Raw genomic sequence first — 10,096 nt, 5'->3', positions numbered from 1 at the left:
TCAACAATATCAATTCAATTCATGTGCATTATGTTCTGCAGAGGATCAGACTGTAATGCCTCCTTATATGGAGCAGCTTTCGTAGCTGTGGTGGTGAACTCCTGCTGGAGACTGGTTTTGTCTATAGCCTGAGTGGATAAGGAAGAAATCTTTGTGTGTATTTTCTTGTGTGTACATATCAACAGGAACCATCAAGTAACCTCTTCATGGAGTAATTACAAGAACGCACTGAAGCTGCATTTGGAAAACTTCAAATCCCCGTGAAGCAGTCTTACACAACAGACCCACACAGTTTAGAGGAATGCACTCTGACAGCCCCTCCTACTATAATAAGGCAATAAACAGAAGGATTACCAGACCCAATTAAGAGTAAACCTCAGTCTCTGTCCGCACATTCTCCAGCTGCTCTGTGGCAACCCATGATTCAGACAGGAAACACTTAGTGTAAGAATACTTACAGCAGTGTGGTTTCATGTGTCAGCCACTGATGGGCACACAAATGAGGAGATCATTTTCAGAACACTATCTGCTGTGTGAAAAACATGTCTATCATGCCGTACATTGTACATTACCGAAGTATTCTATCAGGATGAGGTTTGATCATCGACATCATCAATCATCGATGAGTCTTTTTTAAGTGTAATTGGGCAGATCAGAGTATGTGTGTCTTTGGGCTTCAGGCACAGTAATTACTCATCCAGTGTGTCTGGGCAAATGTTTGAACATAATTTAAAGAGGGCAGGGGCTAATGAGTTCACTTATGAATCAACTTCATCATAATGTTTTGTTTTCAAGGTGAGCTGCCAGATATGGGCAGAGAATGGCACGAGTTTTAATTGCAATCCAAGTGCTTTGATACATAAACAAAACACGTGAAGCTTGTAGCACAGGTTCAAGTAATAATGATTGTCATCGCTCCGGGGCACTCACCATTTTTATCCAGTGGGTTTGTAGGCTTTCCCATCATCCAGTGATCATTTGAGCGGAACAATATTTAAGCCAACTCACCTGGTTTGCCTCAAAAGGGTTAACAAGCTGACGTCTTTATCAAATAAAGCACCGTGGAGCACAATTTTGCGCCAATCGTCGAATGGCAATTTCCATAAAATCCACAAAATGTCATAGTTGATTAATAAATACTGAGTGTAAATAACAGAGTTCATTTTAAGCAACGCTTGCTGTGAACATTTAACTCTTGTTAGTATGACCTCATTTAGTATGACCTCATTTAATGTTTAAAAAGGGATTTATTAAGCATTCATTATTAATAAACTATTCATTTGCATAACTTTTTGCATCCTCTGATCTATACAAACATTTCCAAAATTCAATTAATTTGTTAAAGTAATCTGTATAAAAGATCAAATAAAATAAATCAATGTATCATCACTAGCTAATTACAAAGATTTCATCAGCTTTCTAACTTAAAGTGCTTTTCACCACTACAAAATAAAAATCAGTGTGGCGCGTCATTCAGTGTTCTTCGCCAGTTGCAAAGGATTTGTGAAAACTTGATTTCAAATCTTAGATATTTCTCAATAACATTAAATAAATAACATTCAAAGCTAAAGCTGAAAGAAGAAAACAACCAGGTAGGAGTTTAATACTCAAAAACTTCATGGACTGTCTGGGTGCGGTTTGATCAGATTTGATTCACTGCGGCGTGTCAGCACAACCCTGCATCGTGTCATCGCACATTGATTCAAATATTGCTCAATCCTCATTGGTACATGGAAGTGTGTGACAACTTTATTTTCCACCTGAGCCCTGGCCACTGGAAAACAGTGAGAAAAGCATAAAGAAAATACATACAGACATCTCTTATGTGAAACTGGATGAACTTATGTGTTTATATAGGACTCCATCTGTCAAAGCACCAAGGAAAATAGGTTTTTAAGGCTTTTAAACATGGTAATGAATCATTTACTAAGCATCTTTTGACATCAAAGAAAAGCTTACAGGACTCTGTATTTGGAAAAAGAATCAAAACTTCTCTGGGACAACACATGTGGGCAGTGGCTTCCTTAATTCATTAATCAGCTGTAACCTCTGTGTGGGCATGTGAGTCTTTGAAACATGCAGTGAGCTAGAATGTTTTAGTCACAAGAATCTTACCCTTCATACAGTACACTTTGCACGCATACACAAGCAAGCACACACAAGACAGATTTATGCTATAATTTAAGCATTTACATAAGCAAAACTGTCTGGAGAGGCATTTTGCTCAGTCTGCTGTTGTCTTGTTTTATAGCAGTTGTAACAAAAAATCAGTGACACTGAGAATTGTATAAGAGCCATGAGACTCAACAGGCTTACTGCAGATCACATTCAAATTTCACATCTTCAGTCATGCTGTATAAATAGTGCTTCTGTGAATGTTAAATATAAAGAAATTCAAACACACACACTCTCCTGGGAACTTGGCCTACGTTCCACCTGAGTTTAGAGACTCTCAGAGTCGGTGGTACATTTCCCAGCTCCAAGGTCCCTGCCTCGGTCTCTCTGTCTCTGCCTCTCTCCCTTTAGGTATGAAACACTGGAGCTTTGGCTGCATACAGAAAACTGCATGTTTGTGTGTGAATGAGGGATTGTGGGTCTGTGACCAAACCAGCTGCCAGCAGGGAGAGAACCAGGACGTTACCCTGCTGGATCTGAGCCCTAACCTGGACACACACTCTGAACCTTTCCCCTGTCAGCGTCAGCATAAATCCTGGGACCCCTGAAACTAGATACATGCCCCCCTGTTTCTGTCCTTACCCAAAAATGGACACCCTTCTTCTATGACTTCAGGGTCTATTAGTTTATGCTGATCTGAAACCACATTTGAATTCATGCATATTTTTTTGACCAGGTAAAACAGCATCCAAAGCAGCAATCATGTATTTCTAAACTGATGTTTAGACTGGAGGAAAAGTGAATTGTAATGGTGGCCCTATTGACATTAAGTCATAGAAAAGACATAAGAAACAAATTTTCTTTAGGGTGTATAAATTGAGATGCAGACTGGTTAGAAATGTTTCAAATAGAGCAAACAAATCTGTTCTTCTGAGAGCAGTATGAGACAAGAGGCTACAGCAAGAGAGGGGGTTGGGTGATGCCACAGAGGATATGACACATGCCTTTGGTGTGCGAGACCCAGGTTCAAATCCCCACTGTGAAACATCCACTAATGTGCCCCTGAGCAAGACACTCAACCCCTAGTTGCTCCAGAGGTGTGTGACTTCTGATAACAATTGTAAGCTGATTTTGTTAAAAATGCATCAGCTAAATTAATAAATGTAATGTAATGGGTTTGGATGAAATCTGGAAGTTTTTAAACCATTTGGAGGCTGAACTGTCAAACAAGCCATCCCAGTATCCCTAGGAGTTCCATTGATAGTGGACAGGATTTAAGACCAGTGGCAATGTTTACTACCAATGCAGGAAGTGGAATGGTATACCCTTTATGTAGCCAGGTGTAAGTGTGAGGAGAGAGGTGGAGAATGGGTGCATAGCATGCCTGACCTTCATTCAGGAGTTCGACTCCATATTTTATTTGTTATAATCATGATCCTTTTATAATGTAACATCAGCACATAAGGCAGGAAGCACGCAAATTGTTCAAAACGTTCTTGTCTGGAGATAGGGTTGCACAAACACATGCCGCACACACATGATCAGTGGATGTACTGCTGGCTAGCAACAGCTAAAATTTGTAGAGTTGCTGTAATTAGGTGCATGTGGCAAATGCAGTGCTGGAGTCAAATTTGCACAAATAAAGCCATGTTCACATTCAATCCTTATACACCTTTAAAGGGACACTTTTTAAAATGATTTTACATATGAAGTTCAGTTCACATGTCATGAGGAGTAATACTCAACCTGTGAAAAAAGACTCTGATTGTTGTGGTGGCAGCCCGGCTGACGGTGAGTGTCCTGTTTATTTCTCCTTGTTTTTGCTTGTGATTCTGTTTTCCCCTGGTGTTTTCCTGTACTCTGCCTGCCTCCCTGTGTCTCCTCCCCTGCGTGTGTTCTCCCTCTCTCTTTCCACCCGTTCCCGAGCCCAGCCAACGACCCGCACCTGCACCTCGTCAGCCACCTCCTCTGCCTGCCACACCTGCCAGCAATCAACCTCATCCCTGCCTGTATATCAACCCCGGTTCTTCACACCATCTCTGCTTGATCGTTGTTGCTCCTAACCTTGTGCTGCAAGTTCACTCAAGTGCCTTAACTCCCCAGTAGATCCTCTCAGTTCTCCAGCTCTTGGTTTTTCCCTTCCCAGGTTCACTTACCCTCATCCTCTGTCCTGTCAGCTGGGCTCGCCCACCGGTCGTCTCCTCTTGGGCAACCTCCATGGCGCTCCCCCGGCTCCCCTCGCTTCTCGCCAGTCCACCTGCCACCACACCGTTCCCTTCCCCGGTCCCCTGCCTCCCACGGCTCCCTCGCCTCTCCTCCTCCTCTTCCCCAGCCCCTCTGTTTCCCCTAAATAAACTACCCTTTTACTGAGTGTTGCATTTGGGTCCGTTCTGTCCTGTTCCGTAACATCTGATTATGTCATTGTGATTGTGATGAGACTTATATTTGAAAGCTTATGTTATAAACCAGACAGGTTTTAAAAGAAGTGAGTATATAGGAGGCAGTCATCTAATGAAAACGCTATTGTGTTGCATTGTGGGAAATGGATGAACCTGTGTTTTTTGGAGTCTGAGCAAGCGGGAAGCTTCCGGTCTGAGAAGCGAGGCCAACGCGGAAGTCCCTTAAACCTGCATTCTATTGAACGGCCTGCAGGGGTGACTCCTCTGGTTAATAATTTTAAAATGCCCTACTTCTGACCTGATTTACCTCAGTAAACACTTTCATAAAGAGTTTATGGTCTCAATTTAGTTTCATGTCTTCTTCAATACAACATGATGTTGGTTTAATAAATTATAGTCCCATTTAGAGGAAAATAAAGCAGAGTATGCTTCAGGGCGGGACTATCTGTGATTGACAGTCGTTACCACGGTGACCTGTCAATCAAACTACAGTGACTCATACCCACGCCACTGTGTAAATTTATCCAGCGCCGTTGAAAAAGCTTAGATTAGGAGTTGGCTGTTCATTTTCTCTGGTGAGTACATTTAGTTTTAAGACTGTTACAAAATTGTCAGCCCTGTTAAAATGACGGTTATAGGGGCATTATGTAGTTTCCAGCGCCCACTAGCGGTGCGGTTCTAAGATTGTAACCAGGTGTGTGCTTGTACGCGTGCTCGCTTGAAGTCATGAGCGAGCATAATCTGAAACACAACCAGTTTCATACAGAAATACCACAATAAACGCAGAATCACCAGAATGCTGGCTGTGGTTTTTCTCCAGACATGTTCAGGCTCTGTTACTTCAACGTTCCCATCTCAGAGGCAGATCAACACCTTTCATTCAGCGCAGCCAGCCGCATATTGGCACCTTACTCCTGAAAAAAGGCAGAGTGACAGCTGCTATAGAGAGACAGGGAGAACAGACAGAGCTGGAAACTCAGGCTCAGGAGGAAACTCCCACTGCAACGTTACAGTAATAGTTTTATCTACTGCAGGTTGAACTAATCCATCCTTGTTACATGATAACGTTACATTTACTGCATTTAGCCGACGTGCTACATCGTTAGCTCGCCTGCTGCTTTCAGTAACTATCTTTACTATCTGTGAAACTGTTACCGGAGGCTCAGCAATGTCAGCACAGCTACATGTATTGGATGATAATGAAACTGTTAGTGAGCTGTACTGAATATTATAATTAGATTGTGTCACACTTTATAACAGTCATACCGCACTAACTAACTTTACTGTAACTAGTGATAGTGGATGGCTCTTCCTCTGGGTTGTTGTGATCGTTTTGTTGTGTTTTATGTTATGTGGATCACGTTAGTTACAGCGACGGAGAGGTGGCGAAGCTGTGTACCTGAGTATCGGTACAACCACAATAAATCTAAACTGGACGTTACGAAGCAAACAGCGGCAGGTCCGAGCTACTGTAGTGTTAGCTGGCTGCTCCTGGCTGCATCACTATAGGATAGTAAACAAATCGCTCCACATTTGCTTTTTGACGTTACATCCTTTCTTGCAGGCTAAATCAACAGTGGTACACAGGATAGTGTGTAATATAATATGGGTCGCGATAGTTGGTGAATTAATGTGGAAATTAAGCGATTGGATAACATTAGCAACTGCTTGCTGTTAGCCTGCGAGCTAATGGCTTTCTCCGTGTCTTAGCAGCTTTACTAATGCTCACTTTGTTCTAACTCTACATCATCTGAACCTGTTTGGTCTGATGGGCTTCAGCACATACACCTTTATTGTTGTTTTGTATCCTTACGTGGAGACTGTGTTTTGCTGTGTGCTTGTGTTTTATAGTGTTAGTGGACTGCATGTCGTTAGCTGCCGTTTTGTCGCTGTACATTAAAAGCAGAATAGTGGCTGATGCAAGCAACGGAGAAAACAGGCGTGTGCTTCATTTCTAAGTGAGTTTTAAGCCCATTGACAATAAGGCAATGACAATTTGATTTATTAAAATCAAAAATTTACATACAGCCCCTTTAACATGAATTACAGATGCACCTAGCAAAGCAAGCTAGCTAGCTCAATACAGAGCCATTGACTCCACCGTCTCTTCCAAATATGGTCACGTCTGGTGCCACTGGTTGCAGAAAATCAACATGGAGGCGCCCTAACGGCTGAACTCGAGCCTTCAAAACGGCAGTCCAGAAACCAACGGGTGATGTCATGATGACTGCGTCCACTTCTTTTATACAGTCATATGAGTTTGACCCATACTAGGGATTAAAGGTCAAGATACCTTGATCTCTGCTGCCTCTCTCTCTTGTCAGACCCCCAACTTTATGGAAATGCAATTTTGCTGGAGCACCTCACTACGTTCCCACAGTGAATCCAGCACCATCTACAGTAAAATGCCTGGTGAGAAGGCTGGTAGCAATATTGAAAAATGTTAACTCTCTGAGGGAATGGCATTCTTTGGCAAAGTTTATTAAAGCCGCAGTATGTTAAATTCTTGCTTTCACTTACTCTCAAATACCAAACATATCTGTCCGACCATGGATCTTGAGGACACAAACACAATGAGATACAAACACAAACATACAAAAGACAAGCAAACTGACAGAGAGCAGATAATAGACAGAGCCCAGAGAGGAGGAGACGGGTCACAGCAGGAAGCCGAGACAGGCAGATCACTGCTGCCAGATAGGAGGACTGTCCGTTCTGTGTCCTACAGCCATAAAAACCTTTTACCTTTCATCCTCCAGCACTCTGTGCTACCTGTTAACCCCTGACCTTCAAAACATGATCTCCTGTATCCTGACCTCTGACCTTTCACCTCTGGAGGTCATGGTCAGTGTCCGGCTATTTCTCTACTCTTCTAACTTCCCTTCATGCTTAGCTGAGATACCTATGAGAGGTTACTTTGCTTATGATTTAGTTTGATTAAAAAATAATAATCCCCAGTCCCCCCTCTTGCTAAACCAAATCAGTCATTCAGGATTGCCTGGAAATGAGCAACAACACATAAAAAGCAGGCCAGGGGTTGAGGGGATTGTTGTTGATGCAGCGCTTACGTCTGTAATCTCAGATGAGATTGAAACCAGATGTCGGGATGACGAGAAGTGGGAGGCAGGAGGAAGAGGAGGGAAGGAGCTGTGTCGAAGGTAAGTGAAGGGGAGGAGGGAAATAACAATGTGTAACCCCTGAGTGCCCTGCTTTTTGTCTTGAATACCATCCACATCTTTCCCTGAGAGAGGGATATTGTGGGAGCAAGATCGTGCCGCACCTCGTAAATCTGCACATTTTCCTGTCGTAATAATGTTAAAGTTCCATAACGTGAAACTTTAGATCCTTTGAAGAGGCCTCCCAACAGTTTACCTCTTGTTTTCCTCCTTCAGTTGTTCGTTATTTCAAGCATCTCTTCCTTCATTTTCTTTCCTTCTTTTCCTTCTGTATTACTCTACTTACAGAAGACAGCATATAAGGGCACTGAAAGCCATTCAAGTCCCGCAAATAAGTCTGAGAGAACAGACATACTGCAGATGTGATGACTGGCTTGTCCAGAGTGGAAGGCCTTCACCTCTGGAGTGTCTTGCTTTTCCATGGAACAAACAATTGATGAGTGACTCTCACAGCAAGGACATAATGCAGAGTAGTCCAATGATGCATTATCTATGGTAAAAAAAAAAAAGATGATGTTGGGGTTCCAGTTGTTGTGAGAATGAGAAAAATGTGAGGAAAAGGACACTGGAATCAACTGGTTCTGGTTCTTGGGGGGCCTTCATAGAAACTGTTTGACCGCCTGACACATATACAAGCCATATAGTGACATGATTCGCCTGTGCTTTAACTCTGATGGCTTGTGTTTTAAGACTGATAATTGTTGACTACTTAGCTCAGATTGCAAAAGTACAAAGTTAAAGTAAGAAAGATGTTTTGCTTAATGTGTCTCTGCAGTCTCAAGCTCGCCCTCCGGAGACCTATGGTTGTACATGATCATATTTCAGATTAAACTGATGTCCAGTAAAGAGGAAGTGAAAGTCTCTTGCTGGCAACTCCACCCTCAACTCAACCCCGTCACGCACATTAGTGGAGGCGTGAAAAGAGGTGTGAAAATAAGAAGAGGGTCAAGAGTTTTCCTCTTTTAAATATATATTATTTAAGTTTAGAATATTCATTAATACATTTTAAAATTTGGTTATATATAAAATATATTTTATATGGATCCCCTGATAATGTCTGAATAATTGTTTTGATCAGCAAAGAAGGCACTATTTGCTAATGTGACATCAACAGCTGTTAAAAGACAAGAACCTTCATTTTGTGAATATAGGAGCAGGGGAGGACTTTCTCTCCTTTTGAAATCAGAAAGAGATGAGAAGAATAGAATGAGTGTTGACATGAATTGATTTAATGTATTTTACATTTGGAGGGATGCATTTAAATTTTGTTTTGATTTTGATTTGTGCATGCATCCAAGATTATGTAAGAGAAGAGATGTTCATTTATTTTGCTTGAGAAGTATAACCTACTATATTTTGCCTTTATGCGTTAAACATTTAAAGGACTATGCTAACATGAGTTATAGAGATCTGCATGATATGTTTTATTACCTTATTTGGAAAATTGTTTGTGAACTGAGGCAAAGGGGTGTTGCAACTGCTGGACAGAAGGACCATCTACCCATAAAAGAAAAAGTAATGTAAAAACCAATCAATGTGATGAACAAGTCCAATGATTGGGGTCCTCCCTATTTATTTCTTTATTTAAGTTGCTGACCCTAGAGCTCTGCGCGAACTTTTGGGGGCTTGTTGAAATTAAATGCGTTTCTCTTTGGGTGGACGCCTTAAGAAAACTAGAAAGAGTTCTTAGTCTCATTTTTTGTCTTTGTTTTCTTCCCCCTCTTCTGGACTGGTAAGTTAGTATTTATTTAACATCCACACTGCCTACATTAACACACCTCATTACAGATAACCAGTAAACTGGCCCTTTAAGGATCTCACTCCAGGTTATGTGTTCAGCAACCTACTCTCTGGTTTCTAAAGCGAGAGAGGGAGAGGGGTTGGCTAGGGAACTTTTGAATCTGGAGTTAGAAATTCAATACAGAAGGTCAGGCCAGTACTTAGTGTTGAAACTAGCTTGTTATCAGAGGTCGACTTTTTCTTAAGTGGAGTCTGCATTCATAGTGCGCTAAGGGCGCCTGGAGATGGTGACCCGAGAGAGCGGGGTTCCTTGCGGTGGGCCACTTGTCGCTACACAGTAAAAGAGACTGCTGTTTTGCCCAAAGCTTGAAACTTCATATTTGTCAGTGTACTCTTAATACACTAAAGATACACAGGAAAAAATATTAATCCTTTCTTTCTGCCTCTCACATTTAAATCCATGTTCCAAGACACAGGCTTAGACACATGTTTCTCAATGGTTGGGGTTACAAAATCCAGTGAGACCAAATAATGTGTTTGGTAATGAAATACCAGACTGATAAAAATGTGAGTAATTGTATTACAGTCCAGAATGTAAAATATATTAAGATTTAATTGGTAATATGTTAGCATCAATAAATTATTACCACATTAATTGTAATGACC

The sequence above is a fragment of the Micropterus dolomieu genome, linkage group LG05 (assembly GCF_021292245.1).
Source record: "Micropterus dolomieu isolate WLL.071019.BEF.003 ecotype Adirondacks linkage group LG05, ASM2129224v1, whole genome shotgun sequence".
In the NCBI taxonomy this organism is placed as follows: domain Eukaryota; kingdom Metazoa; phylum Chordata; class Actinopteri; order Centrarchiformes; family Centrarchidae; genus Micropterus; species Micropterus dolomieu.
The sequence above is the reverse complement of the archived record's forward strand: the minus strand, read 5'-3'. Positions refer to the sequence as shown.